The sequence below is a fragment of the Colletes latitarsis genome, chromosome 14 (assembly GCF_051014445.1).
Source record: "Colletes latitarsis isolate SP2378_abdomen chromosome 14, iyColLati1, whole genome shotgun sequence".
NCBI lineage: Eukaryota > Metazoa > Arthropoda > Insecta > Hymenoptera > Colletidae > Colletes > Colletes latitarsis.
This window is the reverse complement of record NC_135147.1, coordinates 11,451,331-11,477,961: the sequence shown is the minus strand read 5'-3', so window position 1 is coordinate 11,477,961 and position 26,631 is coordinate 11,451,331.

Genomic DNA, 26,631 nt, shown 5'->3' with positions numbered 1-26,631 from the left:
GTATACGAAGAAGGCAAAATCATGAGCCAGATGCGGGCATAACCCAGTCCTAACCCAGACCTAACCGGTGTTATCCTCTAAAATGTGGATCGAAACCAGGTTTAATTGACTGTTTCAGTGTGGTGCCACATTACTACGTGATTCAAACCCGAAAAAACCCAGGTTCTGGCGAACAAGAATGCGATGAAGGCAGAATCATGAGCGAGATGCGGGCATAACCCAGTCCTAACCCAGACCTAACCGGTGTTATCCTCTAAAATATTGATCGAAACCTCGTTTAATTGTCTGTTCCGGTGTGGTACCACATTACTACGTGATTCAAACCAGAAAAAACCCAGGATCTGGCTAACAAGCATGCGAAGAAGGCAAAATCATGTGCCAGATGCGGACAAAACCCATACCTATCCCAGACCTAACCGGTGTTATCCTATAAAATGTGGATCGAATCCAGGTTTAATTGACTGTTACTGTGTGGTACCACATTACTACTTGATTCAAACCAGAAAAAACCCAGGATCTGGCCAACAAGCATGCGAAGAAGGCAAAATCATGTGCCAGATGCGGGCATAGCCCAGACCTAACCCAGACCTAACCGGTGTTATCCTCTAAAATGTGGATCGAAACCAGGTTTAATTGTCTGTTTCAGTGTGGTACCACATTACTACGTGATTCAAACCCGAAAAAACCCAGGATCTGGCCAACAAGTATGCGGAAAAGTCAAAATCAAGAGCCAGATGCGGGCATAACCCAGACCTAACCGGTGTTATCCTCTAAAATATTGATCGAAACCAGGCTTAATTGACTGCTTCAGTGTGGTATCACACTACTACATGATTCAAACCCGAAAAAACCCAGGATCTGCCCAACAAATATGCGAAAAAGGCAAAATCATGTACCAGATGCGGGCATAATCCAGACCTAACCGGTGTTATCCTCTAAAATATTGATCGAAACCAGGTTTAATTGACTGTTTCAGTGCGGTATCACATCACTACGTGATTCAAACCAGGGAAAACCAAGGATCTGGCCAACAAGTATGCGGAAAAGTCAAAATCAAGAGCCAGATGCGGGCGTAACCCAGACCTAACCGGTGTTATCCTCTAAAATATTGATCGAAACCTCGTTTAATTGTCTGTTTCAGTGTGGTACCACATTGCTACGTGATTCAAACCAGAAAAAACCCAGGATCTGGCCAACAAGCATGCGAAGAAGGCAAAATCATGTGCCAGATGCGGGCGTAACCCAGACCTAACCGGTGTTATCCTCTAAAATATTGATCGAAACCTCGTTTAATTGTCTGTTTCAGTGTGGTACCACATTGCTACGTGATTCAAACCAGAAAAAAACCCAGGATCTGGCCAACAAGCATGCGAAGAAGGCAAAATCATGTGCCAGATGCGGGCATAACCCAGACCTAACCGGTGTTATCCTCTAAAATGTGGATCGAAACCACGTTTAATTGTCTGTTTCAGTGTGGTACCACATTACTATGTGATTCAAACCCGAAAAAACCCAGGATCTGGCCAACAAGTATGCGAAGAAGGCAAAATCATGAGCCAGATGCGGGCATAACCCAGTCCTAACCCAGACCTAACCGGTGTTATCCTCTAAAATGTGGATCGAAACCAGGTTTAATTGTCTGTTTAAGTGTGGTACCACATTACTACGTGATTCAAACCCGAAAAAACCCAGGATCTGGCCAACAAGTATGCGAAGAAGGCAAAATCATGAGCCAGATGCGGGCATAACCCATGCCTATCCCAGACCTAACCGGTGTTATCCTCTAAAATATTGATCGAAACCAGGTTTAATTGATTGTTTCAGTGCGGTATCACATTACTACGTGATTCAAACCAGGGAAAACCAAGGATCTGGCCAACAAGTATGCGGAAAAGTCAAAATCAAGAGCCAGATGCGGGCATAACCCAGACCTAACCGGTGTTATCCTCTAAAATATTGATCGAAACCTCGTTTAATTGTCTGTTCCAGTGTGGTACCACATTACTACGTGATTCAAACCAGAAAAAACCCAGGATCTGGCCAACAAGCATGCGAAGAAGGCAAATCATGAGCCAGATGCGGACATAACCCATGCCTATCCCAGACCTAACCGGTGTTATCCTCTAAAATGTGGATCGAAACCAGGTTTAATTGTCTGTTTCAGTGTGGTACCTCATTACTACGAGATTCAAACCCGAAAAAACCCAGGTTCTTGCGAACAAGAATGCGATGAAGGCAGAATCATGAGCCAGATACGGACATGACCCATACCTATTCCAGACCTAACCGGTGTTATCCTATAAAATGTGGATCGAAACCAGGTTTAATTGACTGTTTCAGAGTGGTACCACATTACTACGTGATTCAAACCCGAAAAAACCCAGGATCTGGCCAACAAGTATGCGAAGAAGGCAAAATCATGAGCCAGATGCGGGCATAACCCAGTCCTAACCCAGACCTAACCGGTGTTATCCTCTAAAATGTGGATCGAAACCGGGTTTAATTGTCTGTTTCAGTGTGGTACCACATTACTACGTGATTCAAACCCGAAAAAACCCAGGATCTGGCCAACAAGTATGCGAAGAAGGCAAAATCATGAGCCAGATGCGGGCATAACCCAGTCCTAACCCAGACCTAACCGGTGTTATCCTCTAAAATGTGGATCGAAACCGGGTTTAATTGTCTGTTTCAGTGTGGTACCACATTACTACGTGATTCAAACCCGAAAAAACCCAGGATCTGGCCAACAAGTATGCGAAGAAGGCAAAATCATGAGCCAGATGCGGGCATAACCCAGTCCTAACCCAGACCTAACCGGTGTTATCCTCTAAAATATTGTTCGAAACCAGGTTTAATTGACTGTTTCAGTGCGGTATCACATTACTACGTGATTCAAACCAGGGAAAACCAAGGATCTGGCCAACAAGTATGCGGAAAAGTCAAAATCAAGAGCCAGATGCGGGCACAACCCAGACCTAACCGGTGTTATCCTCTAAAATGTGGATCGAAACCTCGTTTAATTGTCTGTTTCAGTGTGGTACCACATTACTACGTGATTCAAACCAGAAAAAACCCAGGATCTGGCCAACAAGCATGCGAAGAAGGCAAAATCATGTGCCAGATGCGGGCATAACCCAGACCTAACCCAGACCTAACCGGTGTTATCCTCTAAAATGTGGATCGAAACCAGGTTTAATTGTCTGTTTCAGTGTGGTACCTCATTACTACGAGATTCAAACCCGAAAAAACCCAGGTTCTGGCGAACAAGAATGCGATGAAGGCAGAATCATGAGCCAGATACGGACATGACCCATACCTATTCCAGACCTAACCGGTGTTATCCTATAAAATGTGGATCGAAACCAGGTTTAATTGACTGTTACTGTGTGGTACCACATTACTACGTGATTCAAACCCCATAAACCAAGGATCTGGCCAACAAGTATGCGGAAAAGTCAAATCAAGGGCCAGATGCGGGCATAACCCAGACGTAACCGGTGTTATCCTCTAAAATGTGGATCAAACCAGGTTTAATTGTCTGTTTCAGTGTGGTACCACATTACTACGTGATTCAAACCCGAAAAAACCCAGGATCTGGCCAACAAGTATGCGGAAAAGTCAAAATCAAGAGCCAGATGCGGGCATAACCCAGACCTAACCGGTGTTATCCTCTAAAATATTGATCGAAACCTCGTTTAATTGTCTGTTCCAGTGTGGTACCACATTACTACGTGATTCAAACCAGAAAAAACCCAGGATCTGGCCAACAAGCATGCGAAGAAGGCAAAATCATGAGCCAGATGCGGACATAACCCATGCCTATCCCAGACCTAACCGGTGTTATCCTCTAAAATATTGATCGAAACCTCGTTTAATTGTCTGTTCCAGTGTGGTACCACATTACTACGTGATTCAAACCAGAAAAAACCCAGGATCTGGCCAACAAGCATGCGAAGAAGGCAAAATCATGAGCCAGATGCGGACATAACCCATGCCTATCGCAGACCTAACCGGTGTTATCCTCTAAAATGTGGATCGAAACCAGGTTTAATTGACTGTTTCAGTGTGGTACCACACTACTACATGATTCAAACCCGAAAAAACCCAAAATCTGCCCAACAAATATGCGAAAAAGGCAAAATCATGTACCAGATGCGGGCATAATCCAGACCTAACCGGTTTTATCCTCTAAAATATTGATCGAAACCAGGTTTAATTGACTGTTTCAATGTGGTACCACATTACTACGTGTTTCAAACCCGAAAAAACCCAGGTTCTGGCGAACAAGAATGCGATGAAGGCAGAATCATGAGCGATGTGAATGCATAACCCAGTCCTAACCCAGACCTAACCGTTGTTATCCTCTAAAATATTGATCGAAACCAGGTTTAATTGACTGTTTCAGTGCGGTATCACATTACTACGTGATTCAAACCAGAAAAAACCCAGGATCTGGCCAACAAGCATGCGAAGAAGGCAAAATCATGTGCCAGATGCGGGCATAACCCAGACCTAACCGGTGTTATCCGCTAAAATGTGGATCGAAACCAGGTTTAATTGTCTGTTTCAGTGTGGTACCACATTACTACGTGATTCAAACCCGAAAAAACCCAGGATCTGGCCAACAAGTATGCGGAAAAGTCAAAACCAAGAGCCAGATGCGGGCATAACCCAGACCTAACCGGTGTTATCCTCTAAAATATTGATCGAAACCTCGTTTAATTGTCTGTTCCAGTGTGGTACCACATTACTACGTGATTCAAACCAGAAAAAACCCAGGATCTGGCCAACAAGCATGCGAAGAAGGCAAAATCATGTGCCAGATGCGGGCATAACCCAGACCTAACCCAGACCTAACCGGTGTTATCCTCTAAAATGTGGATCGAAACCAGGTTTAGTTGTCTGTTTCAGTGTGGTACCACATTACTACGTGATTCAAACCCGAAAAACCCCAGGTTCTTGCGAACAAGAATGCGATGAAGGCAGAATCATGAGCCAGATACGGACATAACCCATACCTATTCCAGACCTAACCGGTGTTATCCGATAAAATGTGGATCGAAACCAGGTTTAATTGACTCTTTCAGAGTGGTACCACATTACTACGTGATTCAAACCCGAAAAAACCCAGGTTCTGGCGAACAAGAATGCGATGAAGGCAGAATCATGAGCCAGATGCGGGCATAACCCAGTCCTAACCCAGACCTAACCGGTGTTATCCTCTAAAATGTGGATCGAAACCAGGTTTAATTGTCTGTTTCAGTGTGGTACCACATTACTACGTGATTCAAACCCGAAAAAACCCAGGATCTGGCCAACAAGAATGCGAAGAAGGCAAAATCATGAGCCAGATGCGGGCATAACCCAGTCCTAACCCAGACCTAACCGGTGTTATCTTCTAAAATATTGATCGAAACCAGGTTTAATTGACTGTTTCAGTGCGGTATCACATTACTAGGTGACTCAAACCAGGGAAAACCAAGGATCTGGCCAACAAGTATGCGGAAAAGTCAAAATCATGTGCCAGATGCGGGCATAACCCAGACCTAACCGGTGTTATCCTCTAAAATGTGGATCGAAACCAGGTTTAATTGTCTGTTTCAGTGTGGTACCACATTACTATGTGATTCAAACCCGAAAAACCCCAGGTTCTGGCGAACAAGAATGCGATGAAGGCAGAATCATGAGCCAGATACGGACATAACCCATACCTATTCCAGACCTAACCGGTGTTATCCGATAAAATGTGGATCGAAACCAGGTTTAATTGACTGTTTCAGAGTGGTACCACATTACTACGTGATTCAAACCCGAAAAAACCCAGGTTCTGGCGAACAAGAATGCGATGAAGGCAGAATCATGAGCCAGATGCGGACATAACCCATACCTATTCCAGACCTAACCGGTGTTATCCGATAAAATGTGGATCGAAACCAGGTTTAATTGACTGTTTCAGAGTGGTACCACATTACTACGTGATTCAAACCCGAAAAAACCCAGGTTATGGCGAACAAGAATGCGATGAAGGCAGAATCATGAGCCAGATGCGGGCATAACCCAGTCCTAACCCAGACCTAACCGGTGTTATCCTCTAAAATGTGGATCGAAACCAGGTTTAATTGTCTGTTACTGTGTGGTACCACATTACTACGTGATTCAAACCCCAAAAACCCAGGATCCGGCCAACAAGTATACGAAGAAGGCAAAATCATGAGCCAGATGCGGGCATAACCCAGTCCTAACCCAGACCTAACCGGTGTTATCCTCTAAAATGTGGATCGAAACCAGGTTTAGTTGTCTGTTTCAGTGTGGTACCACATTACTACGTGATTCAAACCCGAAAAACCCCAGGTTCTGGCGAACAAGAATGCGATGAAGGCAGAATCATGAGCCAGATACGGACATAACCCATACCTATTCCAGACCTAACCGGTGTTATCCGATAAAATGTGGATCGAAACCAGGTTTAATTGACTGTTTCAGAGTGGTACCACATTACTACGTGATTCAAACCCGAAAAAACCCAGGTTCTGGCGAACAAGAATGCGATGAAGGCAGAATCATGAGCCAGATGCGGGCATAACCCAGTCCTAACCCAGACCTAACCGGTGTTATCCTCTAAAATGTGGATCGAAACCAGGTTTAATTGTCTGTTTCAGTGTGGTACCACATTACTACGTGATTCAAACCCGAAAAAACCCAGGATCTGGCCAACAAGAATGCGAAGAAGGCAAAATCATGAGCCAGATGCGGGCATAACCCAGTCCTAACCCAGACCTAACCGGTGTTATCTTCTAAAATATTGATCGAAACCAGGTTTAATTGACTGCTTCAGTGTGGTATCACACTACTACATGATTCAAACCCGAAAAAACCCAGGATCTGGCCAACAAGAATGCGAAGAAGGCAAAATCATGAGCCAGATGCGGGCATAACCCAGTCCTAACCCAGACCTAACCGGTGTTATCTTCTAAAATATTGATCGAAACCAGGTTTAATTGACTGTTTCAGTGCGGTATCACATTACTAGGTGACTCAAACCAGGGAAAACCAAGGATCTGGCCAACAAGTATGCGGAAAAGTCAAAATCATGTGCCAGATGCGGGCATAACCCAGACCTAACCGGTGTTATCCTCTAAAATGTGGATCGAAACCAGGTTTAATTGTCTGTTTCAGTGTGGTACCACATTACTATGTGATTCAAACCCGAAAAACCCCAGGTTCTGGCGAACAAGAATGCGATGAAGGCAGAATCATGAGCCAGATACGGACATAACCCATACCTATTCCAGACCTAACCGGTGTTATCCGATAAAATGTGGATCGAAACCAGGTTTAATTGACTGTTTCAGAGTGGTACCACATTACTACGTGATTCAAACCCGAAAAAACCCAGGTTCTGGCGAACAAGAATGCGATGAAGGCAGAATCATGAGCCAGATGCGGACATAACCCATACCTATTCCAGACCTAACCGGTGTTATCCGATAAAATGTGGATCGAAACCAGGTTTAATTGACTGTTTCAGAGTGGTACCACATTACTACGTGATTCAAACCCGAAAAAACCCAGGTTCTGGCGAACAAGAATGCGATGAAGGCAGAATCATGAGCCAGATGCGGGCATAACCCAGTCCTAACCCAGACCTAACCGGTGTTATCCTCTAAAATGTGGATGGAAACCAGGTTTAATTGTCTGTTACTGTGTGGTACCACATTACTACGTGATTCAAACCCCAAAAACCCAGGATCCGGCCAACAAGTATACGAAGAAGGCAAAATCATGAGCCAGATGCGGGCATAACCCAGTCCTAACCCAGACCTAACCGGTGTTATCCTCTAAAATGTGGATCGAAACCAGGTTTAGTTGTCTGTTTCAGTGTGGTACCACATTACTACGTGATTCAAACCCGAAAAACCCCAGGTTCTGGCGAACAAGAATGCGATGAAGGCAGAATCATGAGCCAGATACGGACATAACCCATACCTATTCCAGACCTAACCGGTGTTATCCGATAAAATGTGGATCGAAACCAGGTTTAATTGACTGTTTCAGAGTGGTACCACATTACTACGTGATTCAAACCCGAAAAAACCCAGGTTCTGGCGAACAAGAATGCGATGAAGGCAGAATCATGAGCCAGATGCGGGCATAACCCAGTCCTAACCCAGACCTAACCGGTGTTATCCTCTAAAATGTGGATCGAAACCAGGTTTAATTGTCTGTTTCAGTGTGGTACCACATTACTACGTGATTCAAACCCGAAAAAACCCAGGATCTGGCCAACAAGAATGCGAAGAAGGCAAAATCATGAGCCAGATGCGGGCATAACCCAGTCCTAACCCAGACCTAACCGGTGTTATCTTCTAAAATATTGATCGAAACCAGGTTTAATTGACTGCTTCAGTGTGGTATCACACTACTACATGATTCAAACCCGAAAAAACCCAGGATCTGCCCAACAAATATGCGAAAAAGGCAAAATCATGTACCAGATGCGGGCATAATCCAGACCTAACCGGTGTTATCCTCTAAAATATTGATCGAAACCAGGTTTAATTGACTGTTTCAGTGCGGTATCACATCACTACGTGATTCAAACCAGGGAAAACCAAGGATCTGGCCAACAAGTATGCGGAAAAGTCAAAATCAAGAGCCAGATGCGGGCGTAACCCAGACCTAACCGGTGTTATCCTCTAAAATATTGATCGAAACCTCGTTTAATTGTCTGTTCCAGTGTGGTACCACATTACTACGTGATTCAAACCAGAAAAAACCCAGGATCTGGCCAACAAGCATGCGAAGAAGGCAAAATCATGAGCCAGATGCGGACATAACCCATGCCTATCCCAGACCTAACCGGTGTTATCCTCTAAAATGTGGATCGAAACCAGGTTTAATTGACTGTTTCAGTGTGGTACCACACTACTACATGATTCAAACCCGAAAAAACCCAGGATCTGCCCAACAAATATGCGAAAAAGGCAAAATCATGTACCAGATGCGGGCATAATCCAGACCTAACCGGTTTTATCCTCTAAAATAATGATCGAAACCAGGTTCGATTGACTGTTTCAATGTGGTACCACATTACTACGTGTTTCAAACCCGAAAAAACCCAGGTTCTGGCCAACAAGCATGCGAAGAAGGCAAAATCATGTGCCAGATGCGGGCATAACCCAGACCTAACCGGTGTTATCCTCTAAAATGTGGATCGAAACCAGGTTTAATTGTCTGTTTCAGTGTGGTACCACATTACTACGTGATTCAAACCCGAAAAAACCCAGGATCTGGCCAACAAGTATGCGAAGAAGGCAAAATCATGAGCCAGATGCGGGCATAACCCAGTCCTAACCCAGACCTAACCGGTGTTATCCTCTAAAATGTGGATCGAAACCAGGTTTAATTGTCTGTTTAAGTGTGGTACCACATTACTACGTGATTCAAACCCGATAAAACCCAGGATCTGGCCAACAAGTATGCGAAGAAGGCAAAATCATGAGCCAGATGCGGGCATAACCCATGCCTATCCCAGACCTAACCGGTGTTATCCTATAAAATGTGGATCGAATCCAGGTTTTATTGACTGTTACTGTGTGGTACCACATTACTACGTGATTCAAACCCCAAAAACCCAGGATCTGGCCAACAAGTATGCGAAGAAGGCAAAATCATGAGCCAGATGCGGGCATAACCCAGTCCTAACCCAGACCTAACCGGTGTTATCCTCTAAAATGTGGATCGAAACCAGGTTTAATTGTCTGTTTCAGTGTGGTACCACATTACTACGTGATTCAAACCCGAAAAAACCCAGGATCTGGCCAACAAGTATGCGAAGAAGGCAAAATCATGAGCCAGATGCGGGCATAACCCAGTCCTAACCCAGACCTAACCGGTGTTATCCTCTAAAATATTGTTCGAAACCAGGTTTAATTGACTGTTTCAGTGCGGTATCACATTACTACGTGATTCAAACCAGGGAAAACCAAGGATCTGGCCAACAAGTATGCGGAAAAGTCAAAATCAAGAGCCAGATGCGGGCATAACCCAGACCTAACCGGCGTTATCCTCTAAAATGTGGATCGAAACCTCGTTTAATTGTCTGTTTCAGTGTGGTACCACATTACTACGTGATTCAAACCAGAAAAAACCCAGGATCTGGCCAACAAGCATGCGAAGAAGGCAAAATAATGTGCCAGATGCGGGCATAACCCGATCCTAACCCAGACCTAACCGGTGTTATCCTCTAAAATGTGGATCGAAACCAGGTTTAATTGTCTGTTTCAGTGTGGTACCACATTACTACGTGATTCAAACCCGAAAAAACCCAGGATCTGGCCAACAAGAATGCGAAGAAGGCAAAATCATGAGCCAGATGCGGGCATAACCCAGTCCTAACCCAGACCTAACCGGTGTTATCTTCTAAAATATTGATCGAAACCAGGTTTAATTGACTGTTTCAGTGCGGTATCACATTACTACGTGACTCAAACCAGGGAAAACCAAGGATCTGGCCAACAGGTATGCGGAAAAGACAAAATCAAGAGCCAGATGCGGGCATCACCCAGACCTAACCGGTGTTATCCTCTAAAATATTGATCGAAACCTCGTTTAATTGGCTGTTTCAGTGTGGTACCACATTACTACGTGATTCAAACCAGAAAAAACCCAGGATCTGGCCAACAAGCATGCGAAGAAGGCAAAATCATGTGCCAGATGCGGGCATAACCCAGACCTAACCCTGACCTAACCGGTGTTATCCTCTAAAATGTGGATCGAAACCAGGTTTAGTTGTCTGTTTCAGTGTGGTACCACATTACTACGTGATTCAAACCCGAAAAACCCCAGGTTCTGGCGAACAAGAATGCGATGAAGGCAGAATCATGAGCCAGATACGGACATAACCCATACCTATTCCAGACCTAACCGGTGTTAACCGATAAAATGTGGATCGAAACCAGGTTTAATTGACTGTTTCAGAGTGGTACCACATTACTACGTGATTCAAACCCGAAAAAACCCAGGTTCTGGCGAACAAGAATGCGATGAAGGCAGAATCATGAGCCAGATGCGGGCATAACCCAGTCCTAACCCAGACCTAACCGGTGTTATCCTCTAAAATGTGGATCGGAACCAGGTTTAATTGTCTGTTTCAGTGTGGTACCACATTACTACGTGATTCAAACCCGAAAAAACCCAGGATCTGGCCAACAAGAATGCGAAGAAGGCAAAATCATGAGCCGGATGCGGGCATAACCCAGTCCTAACCCAGACCTAACCGGTGTTATCTTCTAAACTATTGATCGAAACCAGGTTTAATTGACTGTTTCAGTGCGGTATCACATTACTAGGTGACTCAAACCAGGGAAAACCAAGGATCCGGCCAACAAGTATGCGGAAAAGTCAAAATCTAGAGCCAGATGCGGGCGTAACCCAGACCTAACCGGTGTTATCCTCTAAAATGTTGACCGAAACCTCGTTTAATTGTCTGTTTCAGTGTGGTACCACATTACTACGTGATTCAAACCAGAAAAAAACCCAGGATCTGGCCAACAAGCATGCGAAGAAGGCATAATCATGTGCCAGATGCGGGCATAACCCAGACCTAACCCAGACCTAACCGGTGTTATCCTCTAAAATGTGGATCGAATCCAGGTTTTATTGTCTGTTACTGTGTGGTACCACATTACTACGTGATTCAAACCCCAAAAACCCAGGATCTGGCCAACAAGTATACGAAGAAGGCAAAATCATGAGCCAGATGCGGGCATAACCCAGTCCTAACCCAGACCTAACCGGTGTTATCCTCTAAAATGTGGATCGAAACCAGGTTTAATTGACTGTTTCAGTGTGGTGCCACATTACTACGTGATTCAAACCCGAAAAAACCCAGGTTCTGGCGAACAAGAATGCGATGAAGGCAGAATCATGAGCGAGATGCGGGCATAACCCAGTCCTAACCCAGACCTAACCGGTGTTATCCTCTAAAATATTGATCGAAACCTCGTTTAATTGTCTGTTCCGGTGTGGTACCACATTACTACGTGATTCAAACCAGAAAAAACCCAGGATCTGGCTAACAAGCATGCGAAGAAGGCAAAATCATGTGCCAGATGCGGACAAAACCCATACCTATCACAGACCTAACCGGTGTTATCCTATAAAATGTGGATCGAATCCAGGTTTAATTGACTGTTACTGTGTGGTACCACATTACTACTTGATTCAAACCAGAAAAAACCCAGGATCTGGCCAACAAGCATGCGAAGAAGGCAAAATCATGTGCCAGATGCGGGCATAGCCCAGACCTAACCCAGACCTAACCGGTGTTATCCTCTAAAATGTGGATCGAAACCAGGTTTAATTGTCTGTTTCAGTGTGGTACCACATTACTACGTGATTCAAACCCGAAAAAACCCAGGATCTGGCCAACAAGTATGCGGAAAAGTCAAAATCAAGAGCCAGATGCGGGCATAACCCAGACCTAACCGGTGTTATCCTCTAAAATATTGATCGAAACCAGGCTTAATTGACTGCTTCAGTGTGGTATCACACTACTACATGATTCAAACCCGAAAAAACCCAGGATCTGCCCAACAAATATGCGAAAAAGGCAAAATCATGTACCAGATGCTGGCATAATCCAGACCTAACCGGTGTTATCCTCTAAAATATTGATCGAAACCAGGTTTAATTCACTGTTTCAGTGCGGTATCACATCACTACGTGATTCAAACCAGGGAAAACCAAGGATCTGGCCAACAAGTATGCGGAAAAGTCAAAATCAAGAGCCAGATGCGGGCGTAACCCAGACCTAACCGGTGTTATCCTCTAAAATATTGATCGAAACCTCGTTTAATTGTCTGTTTCAGTGTGGTACCACATTGCTACGTGATTCAAACCAGAAAAAACCCAGGATCTGGCCAACAAGCATGCGAAGAAGGCAAAATCATGTGCCAGATGCGGGCGTAACCCAGACCTAACCGGTGTTATCCTCTAAAATATTGATCGAAACCTCGTTTAATTGTCTGTTTCAGTGTGGTACCACATTGCTACGTGATTCAAACCAGAAAAAAACCCAGGATCTGGCCAACAAGCATGCGAAGAAGGCAAAATCATGTGCCAGATGCGGGCGTAACCCAGACCTAACCGGTGTTATCCTCTAAAATGTTGACCGAAACCTCGTTTAATTGTCTGTTTCAGTGTGGTACCACATTACTACGTGATTCAAACCAGAAAAAAACCCAGGATCTGGCCAACAAGCATGCGAAGAAGGCATAATCATGTGCCAGATGCGGGCATAACCCAGACCTAACCCAGACCTAACCGGTGTTATCCTCTAAAATGTGGATCGAATCCAGGTTTTATTGTCTGTTACTGTGTGGTACCACATTACTACGTGATTCAAACCCCAAAAACCCAGGATCTGGCCAACAAGTATACGAAGAAGGCAAAATCATGAGCCAGATGCGGGCATAACCCAGTCCTAACCCAGACCTAACCGGTGTTATCCTCTAAAATGTGGATCGAAACCAGGTTTAATTGACTGTTTCAGTGTGGTGCCACATTACTACGTGATTCAAACCCGAAAAAACCCAGGTTCTGGCGAACAAGAATGCGATGAAGGCAGAATCATGAGCGAGATGCGGGCATAACCCAGTCCTAACCCAGACCTAACCGGTGTTATCCTCTAAAATATTGATCGAAACCTCGTTTAATTGTCTGTTCCGGTGTGGTACCACATTACTACGTGATTCAAACCAGAAAAAACCCAGGATCTGGCTAACAAGCATGCGAAGAAGGCAAAATCATGTGCCAGATGCGGACAAAACCCATACCTATCCCAGACCTAACCGGTATTATCCTCTAAAATGTGGATCGAAACCAGGTTTAATTGTCTGTTTCAGTGTGGTACCTCATTACTACGAGATTCAAACCCGAAAAAACCCAGGTTCTGGCGAACAAGAATGCGATGAAGGCAGAATCATGAGCCAGATACGGACATGACCCATACCTATTCCAGACCTAACCGGTGTTATCCTATAAAATGTGGATCGAAACCAGGTTTAATTGACTGTTTCAGAGTGGTACCACATTACTACGTGATTCAAACCCGAAAAAACCCAGGATCTGGCCAACAAGTATGCGAAGAAGGCAAAATCATGAGCCAGATGCGGGCATAACCCAGTCCTAACCCAGACCTAACCGGTGTTATCCTCTAAAATGTGGATCGAAACCGGGTTTAATTGTCTGTTTCAGTGTGGTACCACATTACTACGTGATTCAAACCCGAAAAAACCCAGGATCTGGCCAACAAGTATGCGAAGAAGGCAAAATCATGAGCCAGATGCGGGCATAACCCAGTCCTAACCCAGACCTAACCGGTGTTATCCTCTAAAATGTGGATCGAAACCAGGTTTAATTGACTGTTTCAGTGTGGTACCACATTACTACGTGATTCAAACCCGAAAAAACCCAGGTTCTGGCGAACAAGAATGCGATGAAGGCAGAATCATGAGCGAGATCCGGGCATAACCCAGTCCTAACCCAGACCTAACCGGTGTTATCCTCTAAAATGTGGATCGAAACCGGGTTTAATTGTCTGTTTCAGTGTGGTACCACATTACTACGTGATTCAAACCCGAAAAAACCCAGGATCTGGCCAACAAGTATGCGAAGAAGGCAAAATCATGAGCCAGATGCGGGCATAACCCAGTCCTAACCCAGACCTAACCGGTGTTATCCTCTAAAATATTGTTCGAACACCAGGTTTAATTGACTGTTTCAGTGCGGTATCACATTACTACGTGATTCAAACCAGGGAAAACCAAGGATCTGGCCAACAAGTATGCGGAAAAGTCAAAATCAAGAGCCAGATGCGGGCACAACCCAGACCTAACCGGTGTTATCCTCTAAAATGTGGATCGAAACCTCGTTTAATTGTCTGTTTCAGTGTGGTACCACATTACTACGTGATTCAAACCAGAAAAAACCCAGGATCTGGCCAACAAGCATGCGAAGAAGGCAAAATCATGTGCCAGATGCGGGCATAACCCAGACCTAACCCAGACCTAACCGGTGTTATCCTCTAAAATGTGGATCGAAACCAGGTTTAATTGTCTGTTTCAGTGTGGTACCTCATTACTACGAGATTCAAACCCGAAAAAACCCAGGTTCTGGCGAACAAGAATGCGATGAAGGCAGAATCATGAGCCAGATACGGACATGACCCATACCTATTCCAGACCTAACCGGTGTTATCCTATAAAATGTGGATCGAAACCAGGTTTAATTGACTGTTTCAGAGTGGTACCACATTACTACGTGATTCAACCCAGGGAAAAACAAGGATCTGGCCCACAAGTATGCGGAAAAGTCAAAATCAAGAGCCAGATGCGGGCATAACCCAGACCTAACCGGTGTTATCCTCTAAAACGTGGATCGAAACCAGGTTTAATTGACTGTTTCAGTGTGGTACCACATTACTACGTGATTCAAACACGAAAAAACCCAGGAACTGGCCAACATGTATGCGAAGAAGGCAAAATCATGAGCCAGATGCGGACATAACCCATACCTATCCCAGACCTAACCGGTGTTATCCTATAAAATGTGGATCGAATCCAGGTTTAATTGACTGTTACTGTGTGGTACCACATTACTACGTGATTCAAACCCCATAAACCAAGGATCTGGCCAACAAGTATGCGGAAAAGTCAAATCAAGGGCCAGATGCGGGCATAACCCAGACGTAACCGGTGTTATCCTCTAAAATGTGGATCAAACCAGGTTTAATTGTCTGTTTCAGTGTGGTACCACATTACTACGTGATTCAAACCCGAAAAAACCCAGGATCTGGCCAACAAGTATGCGGAAAAGTCAAAATCAACAGCCAGATGCGGGCATAACCCAGACCTAACCGGTGTTATCCTCTAAAATATTGATCGAAACCTCGTTTAATTGTCTGTTCCAGTGTGGTACCACATTACTACGTGATTCAAACCAGAAAAAACCCAGGATCTGGCCAACAAGCATGCGAAGAAGGCAAAATCATGAGCCAGATGCGGACATAACCCATGCCTATCCCAGACCTAACCGGTGTTATCCTCTAAAATATTGATCGAAACCTCGTTTAATTGTCTGTTCCAGTGTGGTACCACATTACTACGTGATTCAAACCAGAAAAAACCCAGGATCTGGCCAACAAGCATGCGAAGAAGGCAAAATCATGAGCCAGATGCGGACATAACCCATGCCTATCCCAGACCTAACCGGTGTTATCCTCTAAAATGTGGATCGAAACCAGGTTTAATTGACTGTTTCAGTGTGGTACCACACTACTACATGATTCAAACCCGAAAAAACCCAAAATCTGCCCAACAAATATGCGAAAAAGGCAAAATCATGTACCAGATGCGGGCATAATCCAGACCTAACCGGTTTTATCCTCTAAAATATTGATCGAAACCAGGTTTAATTGACTGTTTCAATGTGGTACCACATTACTACGTGTTTCAAACCCGAAAAAACCCAGGTTCTGGCGAACAAGAATGCGATGAAGGCAGAATCATGAGCGATGTGAATGCATAACCCAGTCCTAACCCAGACCTAACCGTTGTTATCCTCTAAAATATTGATCGAAACCAGGTTTAATTGACTGTTTCAGTGCGGTATCACATTACTACGTGATTCAAACCAGAAAAAACCCAGGATCTGGCCAACAAGCATGCGAAGAAGGCAAAATCATGTGCCAGATGCGGGCATAACCCAGACCTAACCGGTGTTATCCTCTAAAATGTGGATCGAAACCAGGTTTAATTGTCTGTTTCAGTGTGGTACCACATTACTACGTGATTCAAACCCGAAAAAACCCAGGATCTGGCCAACAAGTATGCGGAAAAGTCAAAATCAACAGCCAGATGCGGGCATAACCCAGACCTAACCGGTGTTATCCTCTAAAATATTGATCGAAACCTCGTTTAATTGTCTGTTCCAGTGTGGTACCACATTACTACGTGATTCAAACCAGAAAAAACCCAGGATCTGGCCAACAAGCATGCGAAGAAGGCAAAATCATGAGCCAGATGCGGACATAACCCATGCCTATCCCAGACCTAACCGGTGTTATCCTCTAAAATATTGATCGAAACCTCGTTTAATTGTCTGTTCCAGTGTGGTACCACATTACTACGTGATTCAAACCAGAAAAAACCCAGGATCTGGCCAACAAGCATGCGAAGAAGGCAAAATCATGAGCCAGATGCGGACATAACCCATGCCTATCCCAGACCTAACCGGTGTTATCCTCTAAAATGTGGATCGAAACCAGGTTTAATTGACTGTTTCAGTGTGGTACCACACTACTACATGATTCAAACCCGAAAAAACCCAAAATCTGCCCAACAAATATGCGAAAAAGGCAAAATCATGTACCAGATGCGGGCATAATCCAGACCTAACCGGTTTTATCCTCTAAAATATTGATCGAAACCAGGTTTAATTGACTGTTTCAATGTGGTACCACATTACTACGTGTTTCAAACCCGAAAAAACCCAGGTTCTGGCGAACAAGAATGCGATGAAGGCAGAATCATGAGCGATGTGAATGCATAACCCAGTCCTAACCCAGACCTAACCGTTGTTATCCTCTAAAATATTGATCGAAACCAGGTTTAATTGACTGTTTCAGTGCGGTATCACATTACTACGTGATTCAAACCAGAAAAAACCCAGGATCTGGCCAACAAGCATGCGAAGAAGGCAAAATCATGTGCCAGATGCGGGCATAACCCAGACCTAACCGGTGTTATCCTCTAAAATGTGGATCGAAACCAGGTTTAATTGTCTGTTTCAGTGTGGTACCACATTACTACGTGATTCAAACCCGAAAAAACCCAGGATCTGGCCAACAAGTATGCGAAGAAGGCAAAATCATGAGCCAGATGCGGGCATAACCCAGTCCTAACCCAGACCTAACCGGTGTTATCCTGTAAAATGTGGATCGAAACCTCGTTTAATTGTCTGTTTCAGTGTGGTACCACATTACTACGTGATTCAAACCAGAAAAAACCCAGGATCTGGCCAACAAGCATGCGAAGAAGGCAAAATCATGTGCCAGATGCGGGCATAACCCAGACCTAACCCAGACCTAACCGGTGCTATCCTCTAAAATGTGGATCGAAACCAGGTTTAGTTGTCTGTTTCAGTGTGGTACCACATTACTACGTGATTCAAACCCGAAAAACCCCAGGTTCTGGCGAACAAGAATGCGATGAAGGCAGAATCATGAGCCAGATACGGACATAACCCATACCTATTCCAGACCTAACCGGTGTTATCCGATAAAATGTGGATCGAAACCAGGTTTAATTGTCTGTTCCAGTGTGGTACCACATTACTACGTGATTCAAACCCGAAAAAACCCAGGATCTGGCCAACAAGAATGCGAAGAAGGCAAAATCATGAGCCAGATGCGGGCATAACCCAGTCCTAACCCAGACCTAACCGGTGTTATCTTCTAAAATATTGATCGAAACCAGGTTTAATTGACTGTTTCAGTGCGGTATCACATTACTACGTGACTCAAACCAGGGAAAACCAAGGATCTGGCCAACAAGTATGCGGAAAAGTCAAAATCAAGAGCCAGATGCGGGCGTAACCCAAACCTAACCGGTCTTATCCTCTAAAATATTGACCGAAACCACGTTTAATTGTCTGTGTCAGTGTGGTACCACATTACTACGTGATTCAAACCAGAAAAAAACCCAGGATCTGGCCAACAAGCATGCGAAGAAGGCATAATCATGTGCCAGATGCGGGCATAACCCAGACCTAACCCAGACCTAACCGGTGTTATCCTCTAAAATGTGGATCGAATCCAGGTTTTATTGTCTGTTACTGTGTGGTACCACATTACTACGTGATTCAAACCCCAAAAACCCAGGATCTGGCCAAGAAGTATACGAAGAAGGCAAAATCATGAGCCAGATGCGGGCATAACCCAGTCCTAACCCAGCCCTAACCGGTGTTATCCTTTAAAATGTGGATCGAAACCAGGTTTAATTGACTGTTTCAGTGTGGTGCCACATTACTACGTGATTCAAACCCGAAAAAACCCAGGTTCTGGCGAACAAGAATGCGATGAAGCCAGAATCATGAGCGAGATGCGGGCATAACCCAGTCCTAACCCAGACCTAACCGGTGTTATCCTCTAAAATATTGATCGAAACCTCGTTTAATTGTCTGTTCCAGTGTGGTACCACATTACTACGTGATTCAAACCAGAAAAAACCCAGGATCTGGCTAACAAGCATGCGAAGAAGGCAAAATCATGTGCCAGATGCGGGCATAACCCAGACCTAACCCAGACCTAACCGGTGTTATCCTCTAAAACGTGGATCGAAACCAGGTTTAATTGACTGTTTCAGTGTGGTACCACATTACTACGTGATTCAAACACGAAAAACCCCAGGAACTGGCCAACATGTATGCGAAGAAGGCAAAATCATGAGCCAGATGCGGACAAAACCCATACCTATCCCAGACCTAACCGGTGTTATCCTCTAAAATGTGGATCGAAACCAGGTTTATTTGTCTGTTTCAGTGTGGTACCACATTACTATGTGATTCAAACCCGAAAAAACCCAGGATCTGGCCATCATGTATGCGAAGAAGGCAAAATCATGAGCCAGATGCGGGCATAACCCAGTCCTAACCCAGACCTAACCGGTGTTATCCTGTAAAATGTGGATCGAAACCAGGTTTAATTGTCTGTTTCAGTGTGGTACCACATTACTACGTGATTCAAACCCGAAAAAACCCAGGATCTTGCCAACAAGTTTGCGAAGAAGGCAAAATCATGAGCCAGATGGGGGCATAACCCAGTCCTAACCCAGACCTAACCGGTGATATCCTCTAAAATATTGTTCGAAACCAGGTTTAATTGACTGTTTCAGTGCGGTATCACATTACTACGTGATTCAAACCAGGGAAAACCAAGGATCTGGCCAACAAGTATGCGGAAAAGTCAAAATCAAGAGCCAGATGCGGGCATAACCCAGACCTAACCGGTGTTATCCTCTAAAATGTGGATCGAAACCTCGTTTAATTGTCTGTTTCAGTGTGGTACCACATTACTACGTGATTCAAACCAGAAAAAACCCAGAATCTGGCCAACAAACATGCGAAGAAGGCAAAATCATGTGCCAGATGCGGGCATAACCCAGACCTAACCCAGACCTAACCGGTGTTATCCTCTAAAATGTGGATCGAAACCAGGTTTAATTGTCTGTTTCAGTGTGGTACCACATTACTACGAGATTCAAACCCGAAAAAACCCAGGTTCTGGCGAACAAGAATGCGATGAAGGCAGAATCATGAGCCAGATACGGACATGACCCATACCTATTCCAGACCTAACCGGTGTTATCCTATAAAATGTGGATCGAAACCAGGTTTAATTGACTGTTTCAGAGTGGTACCACATTACTACGTGATTCAAACCCGAAAAAACCCAGGTTCTGGCGAACAAGAATGCGATGAAGGCAGAATCATGAGCGAGATGCGGGCATAACCCAGTCCTAACCCAGACCTAACCGGTGTTATCCTCTAAAATGTGGATCGAAGCCAGGTTTAATTGTCTGTTTCAGTGTGGTACCACATTACTACGTGATTCAAACCCGAAAAAACCCAGGATCTGGCCAACAAGAATGCGAAGAAGGCAAAATCATGAGCCAGATGCGGGCATAACCCAGTCCTAACCCAGACCTAACCGGTGTTATCTTCTAAAATATTGATCGAAACCAGGTTTAATTGACTGTTTCAGTGCGGTATCACATTACTACGTGACTCAAACCAGGGAAAACCAAGGATCTGGCCAACAAGTATGCGGAAAAGTCAAAATCAAGAGCCAGATGCGGGCATCACCCAGACCTAACCGGTGTTATCCTCTAAAATATTGATCGAAACCTCGTTTAATTGTCTGTTTCAGTGTGGTACCACATTACTACGTGATTCAAACCAGAAAAAAACCCAGGATCTGGCCAACAAGCATGCGAAGAAGGCATAATCATGTGCCAGATGCGGGCATAACCCTGATCTAACCCAGACCTAACCGGTGTTATCCTCTAAAATGTGGATGGAAACCAGGTTTAATTGACTGTTTCAGAGTGGTACCACATTACTACGCGATTCAAACCCGAAAAAACCCAGGTTCTGGCGAACAAGAATGCGATGAAGGCAGAATCATGAGCGAGATGCGGGCATAACCCAGACCTAACCCAGACCTAACCGGTGTTATCCTCTAAAATGTGGATCGAAACCTGTTTTAATTGACTGTTTCAGTGTGGTACCACATTACTACGTGATTCAAACGCGAAGAAACCCAGGTTCTGGCGAACAAGAATGCGGTGAAGGCAGAATCATGAGCGAGATGCGGGCATAACCCAGATCTAACCCAGACCTAACCGGTGTTATCCTCTAAAATGTGGATCGAAACCAGGTTTAATTGACTGTTTCAGTGTGGTACCACATTACTACGTGATTCAAACCCGAAGAAACCCAGGTTCTGGCGAACAAGAATGCGGTGAAGGCAGAATCATGAGCGAGATGCGGGCATAACCCAGATCTAACCCAGACCTAACCGGTGTTATCCTCTAAAATATTGATCGAAACCAGGTTTAATTGATTGTTTCAGTGCGGTATCACATTACTACATGATTCAAACCAGGGAAAACCAAGGGTCTGGCCAACAAGTATGCGGAAAAGTCAAAATCAAGAGCCAGATGCGGGCGTAACCCAGACCTAACCGGTGTTATCCTCTAAAATGTGGATCGAAACCAGGTTTAATTGTCTGTTTCAGTGTGGTACCACATTACTACGTGATTCAAACCCGAAAAAACCCAGGATCTGGCCAACAAGTATACGAAGAAGGCAAAATCATGAGCCAGATGCGGGCATAACCCAGTCCTAACCCAGACCTAACCGGTGTTATCCTCTTAAATGTGGATCGAAACCAGGTTTAATTGACTGTTTCAGTGTGGTACCACATTACTACGTGATTCAAACACGAAAAACCCCAGGAACTGGCCAACAAGAATGCGAAGAAGGCAAAATCATGAGCCAGATGCGGGCATAACCCAGTCCTAACCCAGACCTAACCGGTGTTATCTTCTAAAATATTGATCGAAACCAGGTTTAATTGACTGTTTCAGTGCGGTATCACATTACTACGTGACTCAAACCAGGGAAAACCAAGGATCTGGCCAACAAGTATGCGGAAAAGACAAAATCAAGAGCCAGATGCGGGCATCACCCAGACCTAACCGGTGTTATCCTCTAAGATATTGATCGAAACCTCGTTTAATTGTCTGTCTCAGTGTGGTACCACATTACTACGTGATTCAAACCAGAAAAAACCCAGGATCTGGCCAACAAGCATGCGAAGAAGGCAAAATCATGTGCCAGATGCGGGCATAACCCAGACCTAACCCAGACCTAACCGGTGTTATCCTCTAAAATGTGGATCGAAACCAGGTTTAGTTGTCTGTTTCAGTGTGGTACCACATTACTACGTGATTCAAACCCGAAAAACCCCAGGTTCTGGCGAACAAGAATGCGCTGAAGGCAGAATCATGAGCCAGATACGGACATAACCCATACCTAACCCAGACCTAACCGGTGTTATCCTCTAAAATGTGGATCGAAACCAGGTTTAATTGTCTGTTCCAGTGTGGTACCACATTACTACGTGATTCAAACCCGAAAAAACCCAGGATCTGGCCAACAAGAATGCGAAGAAGGCAAAATCATGAGCCAGATGCGGGCATAACCCAGTCCTAACCCAGACCTAACCGGTGTTATCTTCTAAAATATTGATCGAAACCAGGTTTAATTGACTGTTTCAGTGCGGTATCACATTACTACGTGACTCAAACCAGGGAAAACCAAGGATCTGGCCAACAAGTATGCGGAAAAGTCAAAATCAAGAGCTAATGCGGGCGTAACCCAGACCTAACCGGTGTTATCCTCTAAAATATTGACCGAAACCTCGTTTAATTGTCTGTTTCAGTGTGGTACCACATTACTACGTTATTCAAACCAGAAAAAAACCCAGGATCTGGCCAACAAGTATACGAAGAAGGCAAAATCATGAGCCAGATGCGGGCATAACCCAGTCCTAACCCAGACCTAACCGGTGTTATCCTCTAAAATGTGGATCGAAACCAGGTTTAATTGACTGTTTCAGTGTGGTGCCACATTACTACGTGATTCAAACCCGAAAAAACCCAGGTTCTGGCGAACAAGAATGCGATGAAGGCAGAATCATGAGCGAGATGCGGGCATAACCCAGTCCTAACCCAGACCTAACCGGTGTTATCCTCTAAAATATTGATCGAAACCTCGTTTAATTGTCTGTTCCAGTGTGGTACCACATTACTACGTGATTCAAACCAGAAAAAAACCCAGGATCTGGCTAACAAGCATGCGAAGAAGGCAAAATCATGTGCCAGATGCGGGCATAACCCAGACCTAACCCAGACCTAACCGGTGTTATCCTCTAAAACGTGGATCGAAACCAGGTTTAATTGACTGTTTCAGTGTGGTACCACATTACTACGTGATTCAAACACGAAAAACCCCAGGAACTGGCCAACAAGAATGCGAAGAAGGCAAAATCATGAGCCAGATGCGGGCATAACCCAGTCCTAACCCAGACCTAACCGGTGTTATCTTCTAAAATGTGGATCGAAACCAGGTTTAATTGTCTGTTTCAGTGTGGTACCACATTACAACGTGATTCAAACCCGAAGAAACCCAGGATCTGGCCAACAAGTATGCGGAAAAGTCAAAATCAAGAGCCAGATGCGGGCATAACCCAGACCTAACCGGTGTTATCCTCTAAAATATTGATCGAAACCTCGTTTAATTGTCTGTTCCAGTGTGGTACCACATTACTACGTGATTCAAACCAGAAAAAACCCAGGATCTGGCCAACAAGCATGCGAAGAAGGCAAAATCATGAGCCAGATGCGGGCATAACCCAGACCTAACCGGTGTTATCCTCTAAAATATTGATCGAAACCAGGCTTAATTGACTGCTTCAGTGTGGTATCACACTACTCCATGATTCAAACCCGAAAAAACCCAGGATCTGCCCAACAAATATGCGAAAAAGGCAAAATCATGTACCAGATGCGGGCATAATCCAGACCTAACCGGTGTTATCCTCTAAAATATTGATCGAAACCAGGTTTAATTGACTGTTTCAGTGCGGTATCACATCACTACGTGATTCAAACCAGGGAAAACCAAGGATCTGGCCAACAAGTATGCGGAAAAGTCAAAATCAAGAGCCAGATGCGGGCGTAACCCAGACCTGACCGGTGTTATCCTCTAAAATATTGATCGAAACCTCGTTTAATTGTCTGTTTCAGTGTGGTACCACATTGCTACGTGATTCAAACCAGAAAAAACCCAGGATCTGGCCAACAAGCATGCGAAGAAGGCAAAATCATGTGCCAGATGCGGGCATAACCCAGACCTAACCGGTGTTATCCTCTAAAATGTGGATCGAAACCAGGTTTAATTGTCTGTTTCAGTGTGGTACCACATTACTATGTGATTCAAACCCGAAAAAACCCAGGATCTGGCCAACAAGTATGCGAAGAAGGCAAAATCATGAGCCAGATGCGGGCATAACCCAGTCCTAACCCAGACCTAACCGGTGTTATCCTCTAAAATGTGGATCGAAACCAGGTTTAATTGTCTGTTTCAGTGTGGTACCACATTACTACGTGATTCAAACCCGAAAAAACCCAGGATCTGGCCAACAAGTATGCGAAGAAGGCAGAATCATGAGCGAGATGCGGGCATAACCCAGACCTAACCCAGACCTAACCGGTGTTATCCTCTAAAATGTGGATCGAAACCAGGTTTAATTGACTGTTTCAGTGTGGTACCACATTACTACGTGATTCAAACGCGAAGAAACCCAGGTTCTGGCGAACAAGAATGCGGTGAAGGCAGAATCATGAGCGAGATGCGGGCATAACCCAGATCTAACCCAGACCTAACCGGTGTTATCCTCTAAAATGTGGATCGAAACCAGGTTTAATTGACTGTTTCAGTGTGGTACCACATTACTACGTGATTCAAACCCGAAGAAACCCAGGTTCTGGCGAACAAGAATGCGGTGAAGGCAGAATCATGTGCGAGATGCGGGCATAACCCAGATCTAACCCAGACCTAACCGGTGTTATCCTCTAAAATATTGATCGAAACCAGGTTTAATTGATTGTTTCAGTGCGGTATCACATTACTGCATGATTCAAACCAGGGAAAACCAAGGGTCTGGCCAACAAGTATGCGGAAAAGTCAAAATCAAGAGCCAGATGCGGGCGTAACCCAGACCTAACCGGTGTTATCCTCTAAAATGTGGATCGAAACCAGGTTTAATTGTCTGTTTCAGTGTGGTACCACATTACTACGTGATTCAAACCCGAAAAAACCCAGGATCTGGCCAACAAGAATGCGAAGAAGGCAAAATCATGAGCCAGATGCGGGCATAACCCAGTCCTAACCCAGACCTAACCGGTGTTATCTTCTAAAATATTGATCGAAACCAGGTTTAATTGACTGTTTCAGTGCGGTATCACATTACTACGTGACTCAAACCAGGGAAAACCAAGGATCTGGCCAACAAGTATGCGGAAAAGTCAAAATCAAGAGCCAGATGCGGGCGCAACCCAGACCTAACCGGTGTTATCCTCTAAAATATTGACCGAAACCTCGTTTAATTGTCTGTTTCAGTGTGGTACCACATTACTACGTGATTCAAACCAGAAAAAAATCCAGGATCTGGCCAACAAGCATGCGAAGAAGGCATAATCATGTGCCAGATGCGGGCATAACCCAGATCTAACCCAGACCTAACCGGTGTTATCCTCTAAAATGTGGATCGAAACCAGGTTTAATTGACTGTTTCAGAGTGGTACCACATTACTACGTGATTCAAACCCGAAAAAACCCAGGTTCTGGCGAACAAGAATGCGATGAAGGCAGAATCATGAGCGAGATGCGGGCATAACCCAGACCTAACCCAGACCTAACCGGTGTTATCCTCTAAAATGTGGATCGAAACCAGGTTTAATTGACTGTTTCAGTGTGGTACCACATTACTACGTGATTCAAACCCGAAGAAACCCAGGTTCTGGCGAACAAGAATGCGGTGAAGGCAGAATCATGAGCGAGATGCGGGCATAACCCAGATCTAACCCAGACCTAACCGGTGTTATCCTCTAAAATGTGGATCGAAACCAGGTTTAATTGACTGTTTCAGAGTGGTACCACATTACTACGTGATTCAAACCTGAAAAAACCCTGGTCCTGGCGAACAAGAATGCGATGAAGGCAGAATCATGAGCGAGATGCGGGCATAACCCAGATCTAACCCAGACCTAACCGGTGTTATCCTCTAAAATGTGGATCGAAACCAGGTTTAATTGACTGTTTCAGAGTGGTACCACATTACTACGTGATTCAAACCCGAAAAAACCCAGGTTCTGGCGAACAAGAATGCGATGAAGGCAGAATCATGAGCGAGATGCGGGCATAACCCAGATCTAACCCAGA